At 37.3% G+C, this 22,456-nt stretch overlaps 1 long non-coding RNA gene across 5 annotated transcripts in view; it reads right to left on the bottom strand.

The window, feature by feature from the left end:
* LOC111934629 (uncharacterized) overlaps window positions 1-22,456 on the bottom strand; it is a 207,760-nt gene that overhangs the window by 15,745 nt on the left and 169,559 nt on the right. For 2 of the 5 annotated variants that reach the window (XR_015275236.1, XR_015275238.1), the window contains one exon: window positions 703-799. This is a non-coding gene — a long non-coding RNA (uncharacterized LOC111934629). Of the gene's footprint in view, window positions 1-702; window positions 800-11,244; window positions 11,324-15,526; window positions 15,647-19,332; window positions 19,447-22,456 lie in introns of all 5 variants that reach the window. The other 3 variants (XR_015275237.1, XR_015275239.1, XR_015275240.1) reach the window with 3 other exon arrangements.

Here is a 22,456-nt window from a genome sequence, read left to right as displayed (position 1 = left end):
ACAGAATTGTCCTTGTCCTCCACAAAGCAGAGGAAACTGGAAAGATTCTGATCTTCCTTCCACCACAGAGGAGGCAACTTGGCTTCCAGGAACCTCTATTCTCTACCACAACCAGGCTCTTTTCATCTCGGTTTTCTTAATAAATATTTAGAGGGCAGTTTGCATTTTCCCTTCTGCTCTGTGTAACAGAACTGATTATTGTTAAGGTCAGGTGGCTCCATGAGCTAATTAATATTCACAGGTAGCAGTAAGAAATAAGTACAATCCTCATCTCTCTCCTCAGCTTTAATTACAATATCGGTGCTATCAAATTCCATGTGGATACACCTCCCCCATCAGCTCCAAACAATTTCAGATGTGTATGCAGAATTCACAGCATCTTTAACTCATGATCGTCTGTCATTACCATATAATTACTCTAATGCATCTTTACTGTGCAACACCCACTAGAACTAACAACCATGGAGTGCCTAGTAATGACAGAATAGAGACATCAACGTGGAATTTTGGCTTACAGGCACCTGCAGCATTCCTTCCAGTCCCATTATTCAACATTTCTGAGCAACCTGACTCCTACCTGCCTCCCTTCCTTCTCTAAATTTACTTTATGAATGTCATTCTAGCACTGAGAAGCCCCAGGTGGTACTGCAATCCCAGTGAGAATGTAGCACAAGTTAGTGAAGAGTCAATAAATTGTCTCACCTTGATCCTGTGGATACAGGACAGGACTAGAGGAAGGTGAGTCAGGGAAGAGTGACTGTATTATGCACCTTGCTTGCTATGGATGAGGATCTGGGCTCTGTGTAGACATGGGAAAAGAGGTTTAGAGAAATTTGACAGAAAATGCAATACTGACTACTTAAGTTAGCAAATATCCCTCAATTAAGTGCTGGTGGAAGTCAGATACAAAAGTCAGTTACAGAGAACTGGGCAAGCTTCAAAGGGTCTTTGTGGCAAAAAGCTAAAGGATGAGCCAGTGCAACAACCTGTGAAACGACAAGAGACAGAGATGATTTTAGCCTTTCATTTCTACCACTATAGAAAATGAAGAACAAAGTACACATTATAAAGACATAAAATAGGATGGAATTTTGAACCTGTGTAAGGATTTTAAAATAAGACCTAGCTGCAGACATATCTCACAATGCACTATGCGAAATATTCTTGTGCCTTTGCAGAGATTTACAAAACTCTCAGTATATCAATTTCATCAGACCTTTTACTTTTCTTAAATGGCAATCATTTTAAACTGAATAATAGCATCTATATTTGATGCATTTGGTTTTCTATGTGATAACAGTCACTGTGATTAAAATACACATTATCAAGACTTGAAAAAGACAGTTAAACAGGAATGGCATTATATTGTCACCTATCCAAATTGTAATTGGTTTTTAATTGTAGTTCTGCAGGCAAACACAAAAAGACAAACAACAAAGAAACCTCTGCTCTGATTGAAAGCAATTAAGAGAGGAAAACCCAAGAGAGCTAATATATGAAGTTTCAGAGAGGAAGCATTCCTTCCCTGAAATGTGAAGGCTCTTCTTGAATATGAGAGGTAAAGCATGGGAATAGTGCAGCTGTTTCTGGGAAGTTGCCTTTTGAGTGGAAATGGAAATTAAGAGCTGCCAGGTTGATTTTTATCTCTCTTGTCAAATTTATATTGTATATGTTTGCTGATGTTCTGTAATATCCCAGTTAGCTCTGTTGTTTGCATATTAACTGTTTTGTGTCCCAGATGCTCATACAAGGATCATAAATATTTTGTGAAAGATATAACTATCACTTTCAACAGTATAAACTTTTTTTTTCCCTAAACAAAAAAGCTTTCCCTCTGTTCTTGCAGTAGACTCAAAGAATCCCTGAAGAACTACTTTAGAATGGGCTTTTTCATCAGCTGACAGGGACATGCAGGAAGCCATCCCTGAGCAAAAGGACTTCCACAACAATCACTGTGCATCTAAACCCAGAGAATTTGCCTTAGGGCTATACTGATGGCAGCCACGGAGAGATGAAGGGTGAGGCAGTTTCAGGGGAGCTGGAACCTGGCACATCCTTCTGGGTGCCTGAATCCAGGACTTGGCTCTCTCCAGGGGCACCAGTGTGAGAATAAGGGTGACAGGTATAGCTCACACGTGGAACTTGACAGAGCTTTTTGCAAGGGACAGTTTGTGGTTTCACAGGACATCATCTCTAATTATCAGGAAGGTTCCCTGGTTCTGTTCCAGAATGGAAAAGGAAAATATTTTCATCTACTTTAACATCACACTGGCACTGTCAGATGATTCATAGGCTCTGGAGAACACAGACATTACCAGCTCAGCACATTTGTGTACCAATCACCATTTGTCATATGTGAGTACTTCCCACAGTCCTAAAAAGGGATTTGTTTTCTGTATTATTTGCAGGAAATGTAAGAAACTCCACACTGAACAGCAAAATAAAAACAGCACTTGATTGTTTCATCGAATAGTTGCCTATTTACTTGGCAAAACTTCACTTTAGGATTTTTTTTATGCTGTCTAATAAAAGGACCCCCACAGCTGTCTTCTCTGTGGAGAAAAGCTGTCGACATCCAGTATAATTTTCTGCATATTGAGTGAAGTACTTGAAAGTCCCAGATCCATTTTAATATGTGAGCTGCTCTCCCATTTGTATGCAGCTGGAGAGAGTAGTTTTATCCTCATTTAAAAAAGCCATATGATGGATTTTTTTCTTTAAACAAATACTGTCTGAAACTTTTCTTTCTTCTCGCTCTTTCCCCCAGTATACACCTTTCCTCTCTTGTTAGGCACCAGTGTGCTGAAATCACTGCACAGTGCTGACATCTCACTCATTATACATAAAACGATGCCAGCACCATTTCTTTTTTGATGTCTCTGTGCATGATCTGCTGGAATAATTCCCAGATTAACTGTTTATTAATATAATTTTGGCAAAACAGTTGGTGAGGAAATTCCATTGCACTGCCTTGAATAAGGTCTTCACCATCCTTTTCTGAATTTTCTGATTCTGATTATTGACAGCTTCCAATCCAATCCTGGCCAAAGCTCTCCTGATCCTGCAAGCACTTTGCCACACAGCACTAGGCAGTAGTGCTCAGTCCTTGCACAGCTATTAACTCTGATGCAATGAAATGTTGTTGTTATGGGTTGCAGGGAGCATGTTTAACATCCACAGCTATTTTTAATGATTCTGTCAAGAGGAAGGATTATAGCTCTGAAAGCACAGGGAGGTTTTGTGTAACAGTCACAAAGCTTTGAACTCTGCACACACCATGACTGAACATACTGTTCATGTGCTTCAGCACAGCCTGACATTGCAAAAGTCATGGTTGAAAAACAGGATATCTGAAGGTTATAGAACACTTAATGGCTCTAGTGTAAAACAATACAGCACCAAGAATTTAGTGCCAAACATTGTCAGCATCCCAGTCTGGATCTGCCACATCTCATAGGCTGAGAATGATTCATTCAAACAACCTCAGATGGCAAAGCCCAGGCAGAAAGGTTTGGAGTGATGCTACCAATACAGCACAGAGCATGTGGAGTAGGAGCAGGCACTGAGTAATTCCCCAGACAGTGCTTGCAGATGTTTTCACCCAAATACAAGGCTTCTGCTCCACAATTTAGTTTTGAATTAAAATAAAATAATGGATTCTCAAATTTTTCAATGGAATTAAAATTGTGAAAATTTTACATTGGAAAAAATAGGTCATTTTATTGCTGATTATTTTGTCCAAAACAAATGGAGTCAACTGTAAAAATCTTGGATAAACCTGGAAACTGGAACCCTTATGAAAGCAGCAGAACCAAGAGCCTCAGGATTCTTGGGATTGCTTTTTTTTCACCTACCAGCAAAGCAGGAATCTCAGAAATATGGACACTCACTTTAACCAGCAATCTTAGAATTTACAGTGACCACTGCTGGGGGAGCAAAAGAATGAACCACTACTGGGGAAGCTTTTCTAGGGCTTCCAGGTTTCCACATCCACTGGCTCTGGGGTTGGGGTAGGAATTAAGGTATCCAAATTTTTGAAGAAAGGAGTCAAAGCTGCAAGAGTACCAACTTAGATCAGAGATCTCAGAAACTCAGGGTTTCCAACTCTACCAAAGATACCTGGAAGATATGTGAGCTTCTAGGTTCAGGAAGCCTGCTTGGTGCCCTGGAATTGGAGGAAGGCCATACAAAACCCAACAGAAAAGCTCAGAGACCCATAGAAATTCCTGTGATATATCTTTGGTCTCAGTAACTCAGCATTTTCTAATGAAGTAGTGCTTACTGGAAAGTTTCTGCCAATTTCCATTTGGGAGGACATTATTCAGATGGACATGACACATTTTGTATGACATGAGAGAATTAAGTTTGCTCCTCTTGCCAAATTCCATCCTGGCAGATAATTTCTTACCTCTTTAAATCCACCGCATATTAACAGAGCACATTTCTTTAGCTCACATTTTGTCTTGCAGCTCTTGTACTGTTAAAAGTTAAATATTATCCACATTTCATCCCCTGTGTAGCTGCTTTTCACCAAATCCAGTCTCAGATTAGAGCACGGGATCTGTATATGGGACTGAGAGCTCTGAGGGGTCTCTAAAATTGCCTGTGCTACTGCAAGAACATCAGTGCCATATGAAGGATTATTTTTAGTACTAGAGAAGTTTTTGCAGAGCAGGGTGTGATGCCTCATAGAATGGGACCAGTCTGATGTCAAACTATTTTATGCCATTATGGCACATGACTGCATTACAAAGTAGCTCTTGTATTTTTCTATCTCCTCAGGAACATTTATTCCTACAATGAGGATCCTGCATTGATTCCAAGGAAGACCCAGGCCCCTGTTGTGCTAGGCACTATAGCAACAGACAGGAAAAGGCAGTCCTTGTTCCTAAAGACCTTTCTAGCTAAACAGACAAGACTTTGCCAGATATTCTATTCTTCCATTTGTAACAGTTTCAAAACAACTTGGATGAAGAATAAAAATTGCAATGAATAGGACGTGATGATCCCAGCTGTGGGATGAATCCATATGGAGGTAGGAAACCCCAAGCCAGTAAAAGCATCGAGGGGTATAATCTTGAACCAACTGAAGTAACGTGAGAACTCCTACAGACTCTACTGGGAGCCAGGATTTCCTCTCCCTGTTCCCATTTCCCCAGGTGCCTGCATGCATAACACAGTTCAGAGCTGTAGTGATATTTCCAATGCGCTGGCACTACAAGCAGGGTGGCAGTATGGTCCCAGTGCTCCCATCACGGGGATGAGCCCAGGCAGAGCCCGGCACTGTCACTGTGTCCACGATGTCATGGTTTGGGTGAGCACAGCCCCAGCCCCGCTGCACTGGGCTCCCTGCAGAGCTGCCTTGGAGCAGCCTACTGGGAGAGGGCTCACAGGCTGCCCAGGTCACTGGTCTGTCACCAAATCACTGACCTACCACACATAGTGACCCAAATGATTAATTATGGTCCACAGCACTCCATGGTCTCCAGTGCGGGGGCCATTTAGGTGACGGTGAACTCCCTGAACATAACTGTGTTTCTTGCTGCAAATCCTTTCTCTAAGGGATACAGACTAAAAATATTGCTGAGGTACAGCTCATAAACAGACATAGCCCCTGCTCTGATCTTACTGATGTTCTCTATTGTTATTTACTTAAATTGCATATCTCCCCAATACTAACATGAGACACTGGTAACTTATTTCTTGTTTTTTGGAAGCAATGCAATGCACCACAAATAAAGCAGAGATAATAATTATTTAAAAGATGCAGGTCTCTTTTCTGGACATTCTGACTAGGAATGTAATATAATAGAGGTTTGAGTGATGCTTGTTTTTACCCCTGAGTCTATCATAAGATTAACAGTCTTTATTATTTTGCAGAACAAGCAGTAGCGCCTCATCAAGGGTATAATCACCTCAGTCAAAAAACAAACAAGCTTTTACTTAAGGTGCTAAAAATATAGTTGAGAAACCTTCGATCACAGCCGTGTGATAAAATAGACTGTGTTGACTGAGCAAATCAGCAGCTGCTGCTGCGCCGGCTCCTTCACCCTAACAATGCTTGCCTTTTTCTCTCCCCACCAAATTTAGAGATGATGTCAATGTAGCCAACCCCAGGAGTTCAAAAACCAGAAGACAAACCAAAATAGAATCACAGCACTGATATCAAAGCGTGGCAGTTATTGAAACTGAAGCGTATGATTTGGGGGGTCAGCCTTTAGATTTTTTAATTCATAGGAGACAGCCTTCTCCCTTCCAGTCTGCTCAGTTCTGCTGGCTGGCTGATATGCCCTATTTCAGAGCGAGAGACAGCACAGGACAATGGGAAGCACAAAGGATTGGGAATCTATTTAAAGTATATATAAAGCTCAATTCTCCACCCTATGCAGAGCCTTAATCCTGCAAACACCTTCCCTGAACGCTCAGTTTCATTCATACCAGCAGCCCCATGGAAGCCACTGGGGGTCCCTTGTACCTGAGGTGTGCCCCTTATTTAAGTTACTATTGCACGTCAGAAATGTTGACCTGCGTCACAATTTAAGAATTAGCTAAGAATGAAGAGATCTATTGCTCAGTTTTCTCTGTGGTCTTAGGCAAGTCTTGATTCATTCTATAGCCCAGCTTCCTGTTCTTTAAAAAGGGGTAGAATTTATCTCTACAAGGTACTTGGAAGCTTCCAGATAAGAGATAATAAAATGCAGAAAATTAATACATTGCCTCTTTCTCATGTAAATTGATTTCTAGATAACACAGCTGGAAAGAATGCCTAAAAATCAAAAGTATGTCATAATTAAATCTCCTAATAAAACCAAACTCCTAGAACTAGACAATCTATCATGGATCAAGTCTGACTGAGCAGCTGAGAGAAGCAGAGAACATTCTTAGTGCTGAGAAGACACACTTCTTATTTCACTCACTGGACCTTTTGCACTTCAACAGGAAAACAGAACCCTCTTCTAAAAAGAGCAGTTCCTGGGAGTCAGGAGTAAAATCATACAGAAGTTTATCAAGATGTAAACCTTTAATTTAATTTTTTTTTCTATCCAAAATATAAAATTTCTCTGAATTTTAAATTAAAATAATTGATCCTATTTTAAAATTTAGTTCTGAATGTAAAGTCCAATATTTTGGATTTTATACAGCAGTAGCATGTTATGATGAAACAGTTTGTTAGGAAAGTACTCACTTAAAATAACAGGAGACTTTCATCTTTTATTAAGCATTCGAAATTACTAAAACATACTACCTTAGAGTAACTTGATTTAAAGAGGCAAACTGATGCATTTTGTTAATTAGACCATTAAAAAACTCATTTATGTGTAAATAAGTCTAGGTCATTAAGTTGTAATGTACAGTGTCAACATGAAACTTCAAACTTCAAACTTTCTAGTTTTGTTAAATGGTCCTAAAAATTAATTAAAAATAGAATAAACATCAAATAACTCACTTCCCCCCTCTTGTTTTTAAAGAAAAGAGATGTATTTTTTAGTAATAAAAAGTGCATTTCTGCTCAGTCCTCCAGTCACACATTCTCTTTGTCTACAAGACTTTGTTTAAACAAAGAGGAACAACACCTATATGTTGATATCAATGATCTATTTGAATATTTTTAAAACACAGCAAAAAATAGCTAGCAGTGATGTCGCTAATTTTCATGATAGCAAGAACAGACTATTTCAGTGAAATCACATATTGTGAATTAACAGCATAACAAGGCACAATGAGTCAAAAATAATATTTAGCACAGCTGAAAAGGTAAGGCTCAAAGGTTGTGTTTTGCGAAGGTTTGTGAGTATTACAGTTACAAAGTCATATGCTCAATTGCTCATAGCTTTAAAAAAAAGGATGTATTTAGTATGAAAGCAGCTAGGAAATTTCCAAAATTCTCAGGATGATTTTAGAAAACATTAGGAAAAAAATGTAAACCCGTTTCTGAAAGTTCAGCTGTTTCCAGGAACATAATAAAAGCTGTCCCATTTGATTCCAGAGAGATACTGGGAGAAGCTGTTGCCAAGACGCTGAAGCCAGAATTGAGAGGACCTGGAACTGGGCAGTAGAGCACGGGAGAGATGGAGGGTGAGTGGTCAGCCAGATGCTACAAGAGAAGCCTGTGGATCCTGGAGAGCTGAACAAAATGAGACTGGAGTGAGGGCAGAAAAGAGCATGGAGAGAATGGTGGGATGGAAGAGACACTGAAGCACACCACAGAGAACAGCAGAGAATGCAGCCTGAGGGAAATGGCCTGTGCCCACTCCAGTATGGACAGAGAATCCCAAGGATGCCAACCAAGGAATTCCCAAGGAATCCCAACCCTCGTGTAAAAGCAAGCAGTAATTATAATTTCTATACACACAGGTCACAGATCAAACATAAAATAGCAGCTTGTGAAGATTATTTATTTTGTTTTGTGTACCCTTTAGTAAACAGGTAAAATTCCTTTCTTTTCCAGATGCCTAAAATCAAGAGGATGCAGAAATGCCAGTTTTGTGGGCTCCTAACTAGGCTTGCAATGCTGACATAACACATGGGGTGGGGAGGGGGAAAGGAAGATATAATAGTGAAAATCCTGTGAAGGCTCTAAGGAGAGGGGATACATTTGAGGTAGTAGCAGTGACACCAGGTGAACTGTAATAAGTAACTCCCACTGCCAGGAATGCTGTCCAGCCTTGGCAAGAATAATCTCTGCATTCAATACAAGATTCTATTTGCTTCCCTACTTAAGGACTGATATATGAACACATAAAAACTAGGGTGTTTAAAAATACAGTACTACTTGAATTGTTTTGAATCTTCCTGATTCACTTGAGCACAGTACACTAACAAAAGACACAGTCTTTGCCTTACTTGCAGACTGGATTCTTGCTTTGTAGATAACAATCTGCCCGGAGCAGATGACTGACAAGGATCTTTTCACTGAAGGATTACATTAAATATGGTTGTTCCTGCTCAGATCTAATGTATGTAAATTATGCATGTTATATATGAAACCATACTACAGTTATATAGTAGAAGTGATTGCTCCCACTGTACATATTCTTTGGAGTTGTGTGACACATGCACAATCAAGCATGACACAAGAAAATTAATCAAAGAATATTTAAATATACCTTAGAGAGCCACTAACTTCTCTGATGGTTTTACAGAAGAAAAACTAATTGCATCTGCACAATACAACAGTTTTGTAAGGGCTGGGTTCATCAATGCTTTTACTTTTTTCCTGGTAAACATTTAAAACAGTTTACTTATATTGATAAAAAAAGAAAAATCAGAGATGGCTGAATGGTTTGAATACATTAAGGTTTCTTCCTTTTTAGGTATTCTTACTTGTTCCTACTGACTTTCTGCAATATCAGCAATGCACAGAAATTCTTGACCTATCAAGGTGGCATCAGAGTGGATAACAGCAGGCATTTATTCTTACAGAGACCTTGCACTTTTTCTAAGACTTAAAGTCAAACTAATGATGTAAAATAATACACTAAAATCACTAAAAATTCTTCTGACAAACATAATCAAGTTTGTTATACTGAACACATTTGGTTTTACTAAGACTATGAGGTTTTCATCTGTAATGGTATGCACACCCTCTGAATGCATTCATGTAATTATAAGAAATTCTGTAAACTTTCTAGATTACTGCTGTTTTGGAAATTCTCTTAGTGTTCAGAAATGAGCAGAAAGAACCAAATAAATACTTTATTCTGTCATGACTTATCCAATTATCTGGTGGGCCATTGTGAGTGACAGGCTAGAGTCAGCAGTCTGAAATGGTCAAATTTCACACTGCTTTGATGTTTTCTTAGTGGCTTTTTGACAAACTGTGCTAGATATATACAAAATTCCATATGGAGTCTGCTGGACTATATGATCTTGCTTTACAATTTAAAAGAATATTTTGCTAAGGTGGTTTAATTCCTTGTTAAATTGGTAACAACAATGATGCTATTGATCCAAACAAACACCAAGTTCAAGATTCTTATTTAGAACACTATGCAGCACTTAAATTGGAAGTCTTTGTTCCCCTTGGACAGGTGAAGATTGATTCCAGTGGTCTCCCAAACAGACTTAAAATCAGGATAGTTGAGATTGACAACATTTCATCAGTATGAGCAAGAGAAGAGTCAGATTATTCTTTGCCAAGCTGTATGACTATGGAGCACCATTCTAATATTTCTAACTCTCTTCCCACTTCACTATTGATACTGTGACAGGATTTGTAATACCATTAGGCTGTGTTGCCAAGAGCAATTCCTTTAAAGAGTGTGACACTGAATATAGGCTCTGGCAAATGATGCCTTCAGTTAGAAAGTATTAATGTGACAGAACTCTTCCCAAACCTTTTACAGAGAATATGTCTTGACCAAAAAGTGACAAAAGAGAAAATAGTGCTTAAACCTGTGCAACACAGCACCGAGACAGAAAAATCTCTGCTGAAAATGCCTTTTTGTGCAAGAATTGATCTCACTATCATTTTTAGTAATGTAAATCACAAAGAACCATTGAAATCAGTGGGAACTACAGCAGTATAAATCAGATGTCATGAATAACAAAGTTGTAAGATATTGTTATAGGGTCACTTAGTCCTGCTCCATAATCTTATTTTAGCTCTAACATTTATCGGCTTTGCTTGTCCATAGTAACTCTTACAATCGAAATATTTTCTGCAGTTTGGCAACAATGGGTATTCTGGACTGGGTATTCACAGAGCAATAGAGAATTTGTCATAATGAGTCCATCTTCTGTTCTACAGCTCCTCTCATACTTTATGTGTCTACTTTATATACCCATAAAATATCTAGCTGACTTTGAAATGACAGTAACAAAAAGAAAGGAGTGTTCCCTTTCCATCATATTTCTCTGACACGTGAGATTTGATCATCTGCATTATCACAGCCACAAATAGCATTAGCAAACACATTACCCAGCCCCACTGCATACAGACAGGTTATCTGACATGAAAATTTTTACAGGCTAATTATTTTCTGCATAAAATTTTTTCTTTATTTTGTTCTAAATTCATTGGTCCATAATATCATGATGCATTTATTACACTGAGCTGCAAAAAGCAGAATATATCCCATCACTGTGTTCTGTTCCTGCCACTTACTACTCTTCGCCCAAAAAAACAATTTTAAGATGAAAATCTCCATGGTATGAAGTGGTAAATGATACAGAGGAGTGTCATTTTATAACTTCTGAATCTTTATAGTCTTTGAGATGGTGTGCGTGTAAATCCTACTGTACCTCTCACGGTCTCTGTCACCTTTATATGTGTGTTCACAGTCTATATATCAGTTGTCTTGACCGAAATTTTGGGTAACTCCTATAAAAAACAGAAACACAGCTCTTGAAAATGATCACTGTCAAATCATCAGGATGTCATGAAAGGAGAATAAAATAAATGTGAACTTTCAGACTTCTAGATATTATACTGTTCTCAGTAGAAACTCAGCTTTTTTGCTGGGTTTTTGCTTTTTTTTTTAGTTTTTTGGGTTTTTTTTCTGAGGGGGTGCTGTTTTGATTTTTTTTTCCCTGTTTCTTTGTTAGTTAAAGAGTACCCCACAAAGACACAGTGCTATTTTCCTGGGGTTTTGTTCCTCTGGAAATAATTTTGTCTAGTAATAATTTATAATCTCTAAAAATACATCTCCAGTTGTAATTCAGTTTCTATTATAATGCTGCTAATTTATGGAATTAGCATTACTACTGATGAAATTTATAATGCTGTATGTGATTATTGCTTCACTAATCACTACGTATTCCACTGCTAGCTGTATGCGAGATCATTAATACAGTATATGTACAAACATTAAGCTTAATGGAGTTAAATGATGATATGGAAAGGCAGGATGGCTAATTAATGATCACACAAACAATTAGTACTCTTTCTTACTAATTCACAAGCTGTTCTATGAGGAATTGCAGCCTTGCAGGGCAAAATTCAGTGCATCTCCTAATTACAAATAAGCTAGGGACTTGTGAAAGCACAGAATACCTCTTAACCTTGTGTTACTATAGATTGGTTTTAAGCTTCTCAGCAAGATTTTTCCTGGTCAGAAGGTAATTTCAAAGAAAACCTTTTCTACTGCCTTTATTGGTCACCTTTAAGTGAATATTTGACTGATGGAATCTAGTGAAGTTTTACATTTAAGAGACACTTAATGAAACAGTCCTAAATGGTCCTTAATTGGTTTGTGTGAGATGTCTGTGTTGGTACTTAGTGCAGGACTGAATTTCACACTAAAGCCTTATTTCTAGTAACCCTTATCTCATGCTGAGTATACCTCTCTCCCTTGTGCACAGTCTCATCATAGACTGATAGTGCCAGAGTAATTGTCTTTCTCTGTTCTACAGTTCTAAATCTTTTTCTCTGCAGTTTTTATAAAAACACAAAATGATCTTTTTTTCTAGATCATCTAAATCTTTGGATTGATTAAATTAATTCTAACTTAATTCTACTATAAGACAAGCTATAAAAAGCATCAGTGTGAATTAAAAACCTCATATTCACTGTTTCCATCTTACATATAGACTTTAAAATAACAACTTTTGTCTTTCAAATGATATGGTTCAGTCCTGTTAAAGAGGAAGACCTGTTGTGAGGCATAGAATTTCAGATAGTCTGTGTCACAAAATGATCAATGAACCAACAGAGAATTTCATGGCAAAAGTTACTTTGGGAGTTGTCATTAAGTACCATCCCCCTCCTTTTAATACAAGACAATGCCCATTATAACCAAAATATTGAGTGATCCATCTATTCAACGATTTTCTTGAAAACCACCTTTACTAATCAATACCAAGAACCAAATTAATTAAATTTAAAACACTGAGTAGCTCTGGAGTTTTACATACGAGTACATTTAAATATCCTAATGATTCATCATTCAGTGCTTTTCATTAACTGAAAATGGCTCAATGACTTTCATCACCTAGAAAAGCCCAATAATAATTTTAGGGCTTTGTAAGACAGTGCTGGCTCTTTACAAAAACATAACAGATACAACTCTGAGGTGCCTAATGGTGTACAGGTATCTTGAACATCTTCATCAGACCTTGGGTTTCATTAGTGGGGTAATTACCACTGAGTAATCCAGGCAACAGGCTTGGCCAAATAATGACTTCCACAAGTAAAACATTTTGATCAAATTATTCAAAATAATTCCAGGAAGATATATTAAGCATAATATAGTAAGCATACACTCAGAACACCTGGAAAGTGTTGCTTTTCTACTGTCTCTTGGGCATGAATCAACTGGCAGCCAAAACACTAGTAATTTTAAAAATTGTTTTCATAATTTTTAATAATTTATGGATTATTATGGAGTTTTTCAAACTGCCTCTCATATATTAAGCACAAATGTATAAAAATGTTTTAAAAAAATGTTTTATATGCTTTCCAGGGACTCCTTCTGCAGGTGTTTTTGCTGAAGAAGGTTAATTTGGTAAACTAAAAATAGCAGCAATTAAGTTGTGTTCCACAACTTATGGACAAAAAGAAAATAATACAAATGCAATGTAACAAAACCAAACATGAGAACTAGAATATGGAACTGTGTTGGAGACTGCTACCTGACTGCACCTGTAAACATAAAATAAAATATAAATGATTAGATTAAAATCAAGAAGTCTATTATTTACTATAGATTTTTAAGGCAGTGATGATAACTGATAACTGCGATTTGAAATGCTTTTCATTATTTGAGTAAAGTTTAAATAACTACTTTATGGTCATTCTTCTACTAATTCACTAACTGATTTGAACAAATTTCATTTCAATATGAACCTTGTCATTTGATATATGCCATAGAGAGGAAGAAGAGAAAGAGTTGAGGAAATATAAATGTCTCATTTTGAAGAATTATAACTAGCTCTTCCAGCAGAACATGTCATGATTAAGTAGTAATGATCCCTTTGAACCATTACTCTGTGTGCTCATCTGCCAGCACAGATTTAAGCCACTTTCATGTCATACAATGGTAAATTATTCTGGCAATTCTATTAGCACTTTATTTCCCACGTAACTCCACTATATTCTAGGAAAAATAGTTCTTCTCATTCTGAATTAAAAATCTAAACACTCTTGTATGGTTTACTTGATTGAATATGATAGTCTATTATGTAAAAAACTACTGAGAGTTTTTAATCAGGTAATCATTGACCCAACTGACTTAAATGCTTCAGACAGAGCTGTTAATGTCTTCTAGGTCAGTGCAGATGCTCTGCATGTGCTATTAACTCATAAACTAAACCCCTCTTTGAATCTGCTTAAAACCTATTAGGAAAACTGACTGAAATTCCTTTCCTAGGGAACTCCAACCTGATATTTTACGTCTAATTCACTCCACGATGCAAAAAAAGAAAACCTGAATACTCCCATATGAGGCTTAAATAGAGTGATATCACAAGAGATAGCTGTGGAGCTGAGTAACTTACTATGGTAACTTCACCTGGTTTACACTCATTCTGTGCTAAAGACAACTGAAACTGGTTGAGGTGTTGAAGGTATTAAAATAAATTATTGTGGGATATGGGAATATAGAAAGCACACTTCCATTACTTCTATGTGTGATTCAAATATCCCAAGCCACAATTCATGGAAATTGCCCCTTTTTATTGCAATCCATTGAGAAGAGATTGATTCCATTATCTTTGCAATTGCTCTTCAAGTGGCTGTAGGCAGCTATTAGAATTTTTGCCAGATTAAACAAGTGCATCTCCCTCAACGTGAGAGCTGCTGCTTTGAGTCCTGCATGGTCTGGGCCACCCTCCACTGGATCCACTGCAGTTTGTCAACCTCTGCATCCAGAGGGCCTGAACTGGGTGCAGTGTTTGAGGAGCAGCCTCAGCAGAAGGGAGCAGACGTATAATGTAGCCTGGTTTGGGATTTGTCTTATTCTTGCTAAGGAGCACAGGCAGCTCTCATCAGTCTTGCATCACTCCAAATCCTTCCCAGCGGGGCTGTCTCTTGGCCAACAGATTTCCTGATCTGTATCTGGACAAAATTTTGTTTCACTATTTAGGTTTATGTCAGCCAGATTCTGAACTTTTCCCAGATCCTTCTGCACTGATGCAAACATTTTGTTCTGTCCCACCCCTATTAAGTATCATCTGCAATTTGGCCTACTGTCTATTTACCTGTATCATCTAGATGACGGACAAGGACAGTTGACATAAGCAGGACTTTCTAAACCTCCTAAAATGAAGTCTTTTTCTTTTGTTTTCTATCTTCAGTAAAAATCAGAATCAGCATCTATTTTAATGAGTAAATTTATATCACCCAATACACACACAAAAATTTTCCTATTCATCATACACCATAGTCACATATAACAAAAAAACCTGAATCACATTTATAGGCTAACCACTCAGATCCACCAAGACCGGGGAAATTCTAGACATGTCATGATGTACAAAAGACAAGCCTTGTGAATAACACTGTAGGGAAAAAAAAATCTGTTTTTCCTCCCAGGTTAGGCAGAAGGCAAGCAGGCATTTTCAGCATTGTAATTTTGGAGACAGGTACCTCAGATCCACCTGCTTCCTGAAGCTTGCCAGACCACTGCAGTTATTTTGCACAATTCTGTCACTTCAGCAAGCCAGCATGCAAATCCTCCCTGTTGCACCTTATGTGGACACACCTGCCCTGTTCAATGTCAAGCACAAAGCAGAACAATGGGGGTTTCCTGTAGTCAAAAATAAAAGAAGACTTAAGCTTGAAAGGTCTGGCTTTAGAATACCTTCCAAGATCTGTCTCTTGTGCCTATCTCAAATTCTAGCAAAGCTTTGTTTCTTAAGAAATGATTTTATAAAAATCATTTCCATATAGCAGGAAAATGGGAAAGATCTACGTCTACCTAATCCATTTTAGTTACCAGTAAGCATTCATTAATATTAAAATGTCTATTTGGCATTCTTTTTCCAGTCTTCCATCTTTTACAAAAGATATATATATATTATATGCTTAGAAATATCAAGTTTCCTTATAAGGAAGACTTTTAATAGCCAAGCTATAAGCCTCAGACCTAAGGGGTTATAGAGCAAACAGATCTTATTTAATATAAAATTGCATCTCATTAATTAAATGTATATTAAAGGAGCATTTTAAGTTTTTTTTCTGTAAGTGGCAGATGTTATGAATAATAATGCATAAAATCTTCTGAATTCTAAAAATGTGTATTACATAAAACTTTAATTTAAATATTTCAGAGTACTCAAACACACTGAACAGTGATAGTAGTAAAACACTACTAGCAAATCCTTAGAATTAACTGAAATAAAATTTGATATTTTAAAAATCATTTAAAAGGATAATACTTCTCGTCATAGATCTCCTTATAACACTTTATGTAAGCTAAACAAATGTAGCTACCTACTGAATCACTGCAATTTTGTTCCACAAATGAAGTGTATGTAAATTTCTCTGAAAAAAAAAAAGCAACATCTGCCCTTTAATGTGCCGGGAAATTTAATAGTTTCACCTTAAGTAAAAGAGACTCAGTAAAAATGACCTTATCCTTTTTATCGTTAGATATCTTGGGGGAAGAAAATGAAACAACACAAATAAAATACAGTTTAGTGGAAAACTAAACATCTTTAAAAATATTGTCCCAATAGATCTTAGTTTACAGTGGATCAGTAGTGCTTAAGGATGAAGACAAGAGCAAGCTATAAACTGCTTCAATAAAAGTCAATTAACCCCTGCTTGGTGCTGCAGCCCCTCTGCCAGCCCTGCAGTGTGCACTGGGACCGTGTAACTCCAAGTACTAAGCAGTTAAATGAACACTGCCAGAATAATTACCCACTGAGACAATAACAGTCACTAATACATATGCAGAACCAAATCTTGTGCTGGTTCATGACTTTCAAAAATACAATGTATAGTACAATAGAAGCTGTTTTCCAGTCATCTCTCACTAATTCCCGGGCTGGGAGACCTCTGGAAAGATATAAATCAGGCCTTTTTTAGGTTAGGATATTGTCTATGAATGATGGACACTTCTTCCCTTAAATTAACCCAACTCAGCGAAGAAAACCAAACTTAGGGAGTCAGAGATGACTAGAAAATATTTTCCTTGCTAGAATTTTAATGTGAAGGTATCACTTCATTAAAGTTATTGAACTGGAATGCGCTGCAAGAAAGCTAATGGTTTCAGTAAGTGTTTTTGAAATGCTAACTTTTGTTTAAAGATCAGCCAAGTAGCATAAAATGCTTTTCTACACGGCAATTAATTTTAGGTGTGTATCACTTCCCACAGTAATTCTACAACCTTACATTTGCAATATGTGTTTTCAGAAAGTCATGGCTCTGCCAAACCTGATTCCGATATAGATTTTACTTCATGAAACTCCCACAAAAAAACTGAGCTATGGTGGCACTATATCCTTTCAGTCACAAGTAAATTATCCCCTCTTCTAGACACAATACAGCGGTGATTTAATTTTGTACAGCAGTACTATACAATAGAAAGTGGAAATAAATAAGTCTACAGGATGAATTGGTTCAGACAGAATTGCATTACATAGCCATCTGATCAGAGTTTAAGAGCTGATTTATTGCCATGCATTGTCTACACATAGCACCTAGTTTGGAATATGTTAAAAACTCAGGGAATTCCCTACCTGTAGTTTTGAGTACCTTAAATTTGCATTTCATCTAATTTTAACCACTTTCATCTATAAAGTACTCTCTGATATCATCTGGGTATTGGTAGAGTGCTACTTGCTGAATCACTCATTTTTCCATTCATCAGACTCCTTGATTTCCATTTGCATTTTCATCTGTGCCCTCTCCATTGTCTTCTCTGAACAGTCCTGGATTTGGTAATACACATAAATGATATGCTATTGCGTAAGTTATCTGTAGTCTGAATCTAACCTCTTATCAGAATCTTATAGACTCTGAAAGAGTCTATATGGAGACAACAGAACAAATTTAAGTATTTTCTTTAATGTTTTGAAACAGTCCAATTCTTCTTTACTAAAGGCTGATGAAAATACATCACTGATGCCTGAAAATAAAGTGCACAGTCATTAAGTTGTGATCGTACTGGAAACACCACAGCACCCAGAGACTGTGTAACTAAATATATACAGCAGAGAAAACAGACAAGGAGATTGCAATTAAATGAGGTTAATATTATGTTGACTCTTGCTAATTTAATGCACACCACAGCAACAAATACAAAACCCTCTTGCCTCTACTCCCTCACTGTTGAGATAGACAAGTCTCAATTCTCAGAATACACAAGAATAGTTTGTGACTCACTTAGAGAAGTGAATGTGAATGAATTAATCTGGTGGGTATTTCGCTCCTACAGGACTCAAATACCATACTCTTCCTTTGGATGTTTCAACCTGACCCCCATTTAGATCAATGGCACTTTATGTGTTTCCTACTTAGATCAATGACACCACATAAACGTGGCTGAAGGAATCAATTTCTTGGCACTTCTACACATATTTCACAGAGTTAATGAAACATAGCATAAAAGCAAGCTACATTCTAAAACAAAGAGCTAACAATTTGGAGCACTTTCACTAAAAATCACAGATTTATCCTTCACTATACAAAACACAGTAAAATCTTTTCCCTGACTCAACTCCTTGTCCTTGGGATCCTTTCTTTGGGGTCTATTCCAGATTTATTCACTGCTAATTGTTAATGGATAATTATTGTGCCCATCAGTGTTTACAATCACTACTTTTTTCTGATGTAGACACACCTCTCTGCAGTTTCATCTCATACCAGAGAATTAGAATTCTGCCTGTTGCAGAATTAGACAGCAGGCTGAGAATTCACTTTTCTTGACCTCACCTAGGATTAATTTGACCTAAAGAATTCAAAAGTACTGGTGAAGATTGTGAAGTTGTTAATAAACCCAGTACAGTAAACAATGACATGGAAGATTAGCTCCTGTCCCAGCCTAAATGTAGAGGCTAAAATGTTGCTCTGGATAATACTTGCACAGGCCTCAGAAGGGAATAAGGTTGTAATTAAAAGCAGCACGTGACCTCTGCAAGAAATAACAGCAGGAGCAGATTTCTGCAACTAGTAAGATTGAGGTAGGAATGAAAAATAATATAAAAATATTTTTAAATATCTTGTATAATCCTTTTATTATATTTTCAAATGAAAAAAGGAAGGATGTATGTCTGGAGGATTGGGAATTTTAGGCATGCACTTTCTCTTGGGTAGAGGTTTCTGGTGAAAACTTTGAAGATGCTTTTGCACAAGCTCTGGCAGATGATTAGAAATATGTGGTCTGGTATTCAAGACAGTCTCAAGAAAGTCATCCTTTCAGCGAGTTTTCCATTTTTATGCACGTTTACCTTTAGGACACACTGTCAGGGATTAGGGCAGGAAAGTATCACCACAGAAACTTCTGAGTCCTTCCTCAGTGATGTACAGTGTATCTTCATCTTTTGTAGCCTTCTCCAATAAACCTGGGATTCAGCACAAACCAGGAAAACCTTGTCACATCCTGGCTTATTCTCACTGCTCTGTGGCATACAAGCCATGGCACCCCACCTGACTGCCAGGTTATTCCTCCTGGGACTGCACAGGCAGCAGAAGGAACTTTCTGGAATAATGAGAAGTTCCAGCCCCACTGCAGACAGGGCAGTTTGACTCAAAGAGGTCACAGCCACCTGCTAGAGAAGTGAAGGTAGCTCAGTGCAGAGCCAAGCAGAGACAAAATGTCAGGGCAGGCAAAGAAAGCAATGAATATATGTATACATGTGTGTATATATATGTATATATATATGAAAAGATCATGTAAAAATCCATCACATATTTTGGTAATTATAATAACATTAAATCATGTGAGAATGAGACCCAGGAAGCTGATAAAACATAAGCAGTGAAAAGAAGAAATTTACAGTTTCTGTGTTTTGTTCCTTATTTGCTGTATCTAATGTCTTTCCTTATAAATTTAACATTCTTGTTCATGCTGACTGTAAAAAGTGCTGCATTCTGCCAGCCACTTTGTCAAGCTTTTATGAGAGATTAGTAAATTAAAAAAGGTGAGGAAACAGGATAAAGAAACAAGCTCTTCCCTGGTTTTTGTAGTACAGTAATTTCCCCTTAGGCTAGAAACTTTCCTCTAAGTCTTGTATTTGGGCACCACAGCCATAAAGTAAAGAGTTAAAGGATGGAAATAGATTTTGGAGAAAAACTGATTTGGTAGAGTATCAAGTAATACTAGATGGTTTTTCAAAAAGTGAATAATTTTCATATTTGCCAGTGTGTTTCAGGGCAAAAACTAGATTTCCAATGGAAATTTTTTAAGGACTTCAAAGACTGATGAATTCTTTGCTTACTCCTCAGGATATCTGAAGTCAAAAAGTAGGCAAAAGAATTCAGCTATTGGCATCAGCGCTAACAACCAGAATCATGACATATTTCCCCCAAGAGATATATGAAGAGAAGGAAGAAAATTGTATTCTCTATAGCACAGTGGGATGACCAAGCATAATTAGCAAAGGACTGTATGGACTTAGTTCCATTTAATGTTTAATAAATCTTATCTTCAAAATATTCCTCTGGTAGCTGTGCCCAAAAGATACTGCTAGCTGCAGTTTTGGAAATTCTTTTCATTAGGTGCCATTCCTGAAAAGAATGACCTCTTTGCTACTCAGGTTTCAGTGCTGAGGTTGTGATGTTTAGAGAGGATCTGTACCAGCACTACAATTGCTAAGGTTGCAGTGTCTGCTGGGACTTTAGTGAAAGCTTGCAAATTGTTTAGAACACTGTTCTGTGAGGATCCAGATGTGTCTGTGGCAATTCTAGGAAATTATCTGGATCAGATTAAACCCAAGGGAGTCAGCTGAGTTGAAAAGGGCTTTTCCATAGAAACCCCAAACATTTCCTGAACAAGATAAAGTAATTTTACTACAATCAAGGAAATCTGACAGTAATGACAGGATCCTACAAACACTCATCCATAGGTTCCCAGGGGTAGGGAGAGATGTTACTGGTAGTAGGAAATACACTTTCCAGATATCTGGAATGCAGATTAATGGTGTTGATTAACTCTCATGTATCAATGGCAAATAGATAACTGTTCCAGCAGCCAGCTCAAGGGAGGAAAATTGCTGGCAGTGTGGGGAAGGACAAAGTGAATCTGAGTCATTCCCAGCACCACATATGGACGTGTTCCACTGAGAGACCCTCATAAGTTTTTTCTGCACCTTTCTCTTTGAGATATCCTAAAAGCAAGATTGTAGAATGTGCCCCCAATTGTCAATGGAGAGCTACATTTTTAGAGCATAGGAAAATGGTTTTTCAGCCTCTAATCAAATGCTGCCTATTAATTTTGTCTTGATTCAATGGGAATGTATTCACAGGATCAAAGCAAATGATTAGTTCTGTAAAATTTCTGATTGCTGAATTAAAATCCAGTTGGAAGGAGTAGTAAAACAATTCTGTGTCAGCAAGTAATTTAGATTCCAATTTTACAAACACGTTCTCTCGTTTTATCTACCTTTTTTTTAATTATTGTTTTATTTTTATTTCTGAAGGAACACAAGAATGTTCCTTCAGAATTATGAATTTGGGAATAATTTAAAACACTCTGGGTAGGTTAAAGCATGTCTACTGGGAATGCCTTATGTGCTTCCTTCTTCCAGTTTTTAAATAAATAAATTCACACGAAGTCTGAGAAAAAATGCTAGGTCACTTTTTTTTTTCTGTAGAATTAACAATTCTTCTACAGGTTTGTACAGCTGCCATTTTCAGGTTTTCTCTTCCCAAAAGGGCAAATTGTATCAACAGTTTGGTTTTAGGTGCATGAGTTTTAGAGCTACAAAACCAACAGACCTCACTGGACTCTTTTGAAGCAGGAACAGTTCCCAGCATTCTGAAGTAGCAGTGGGAAAAGCAGCCAACCTGCTGGTATTTGATAGCCAGTGGAGTGATAGCCAGCATTTCCACAAAACTTTCTAAACAGGGATTACTTGGAATCTCCCTATATTAAACTAGATCTGATTAATACAGGATAAAAAAACCCACAGGATCAAATCTCTTGAATTTTAGGTAAAAGCAGAGTGTATCTGAGTGGGAACACAGAATGAAAAAATTGTTTTCCTTGTTGATCAGAATGGAGAAAAGTAACAAGTTCATTGCTTAATTATGGAGCAAAACTATTTAACAAAATAACTAGAAAATTGGAAATTTAATACTAGCACATATAAACACCACTTAAAACAGTGATTCAGAAAAGATTTTTCAGGACTATCAAAATGAGTTGCAATAGGGAATCATCTTTCTGAGAAGATCCCAGAGAGCCCCAGCACCTGCACCAGGAATTCAGTCATGTAAAAATCTTCGACTCTGCACCCTGGTACAAAAGTCACTCCTAGAGAAGCCTGTATGGAATTACATATGAAAAGAAAATACAAATGGCATTTTGTTGAACTCATTTGGGAATAAACTCTGAAAGACCAAAGATGAAGT

Source organism: Cyanistes caeruleus, chromosome 12, assembly GCF_971803275.1.
Source record: "Cyanistes caeruleus chromosome 12, bCyaCae1.hap1.1, whole genome shotgun sequence".
Classification (NCBI taxonomy): Eukaryota; Metazoa; Chordata; class Aves; order Passeriformes; family Paridae; genus Cyanistes; species Cyanistes caeruleus.
This window is presented reverse-complemented; position numbering and strand designations above follow the sequence as displayed.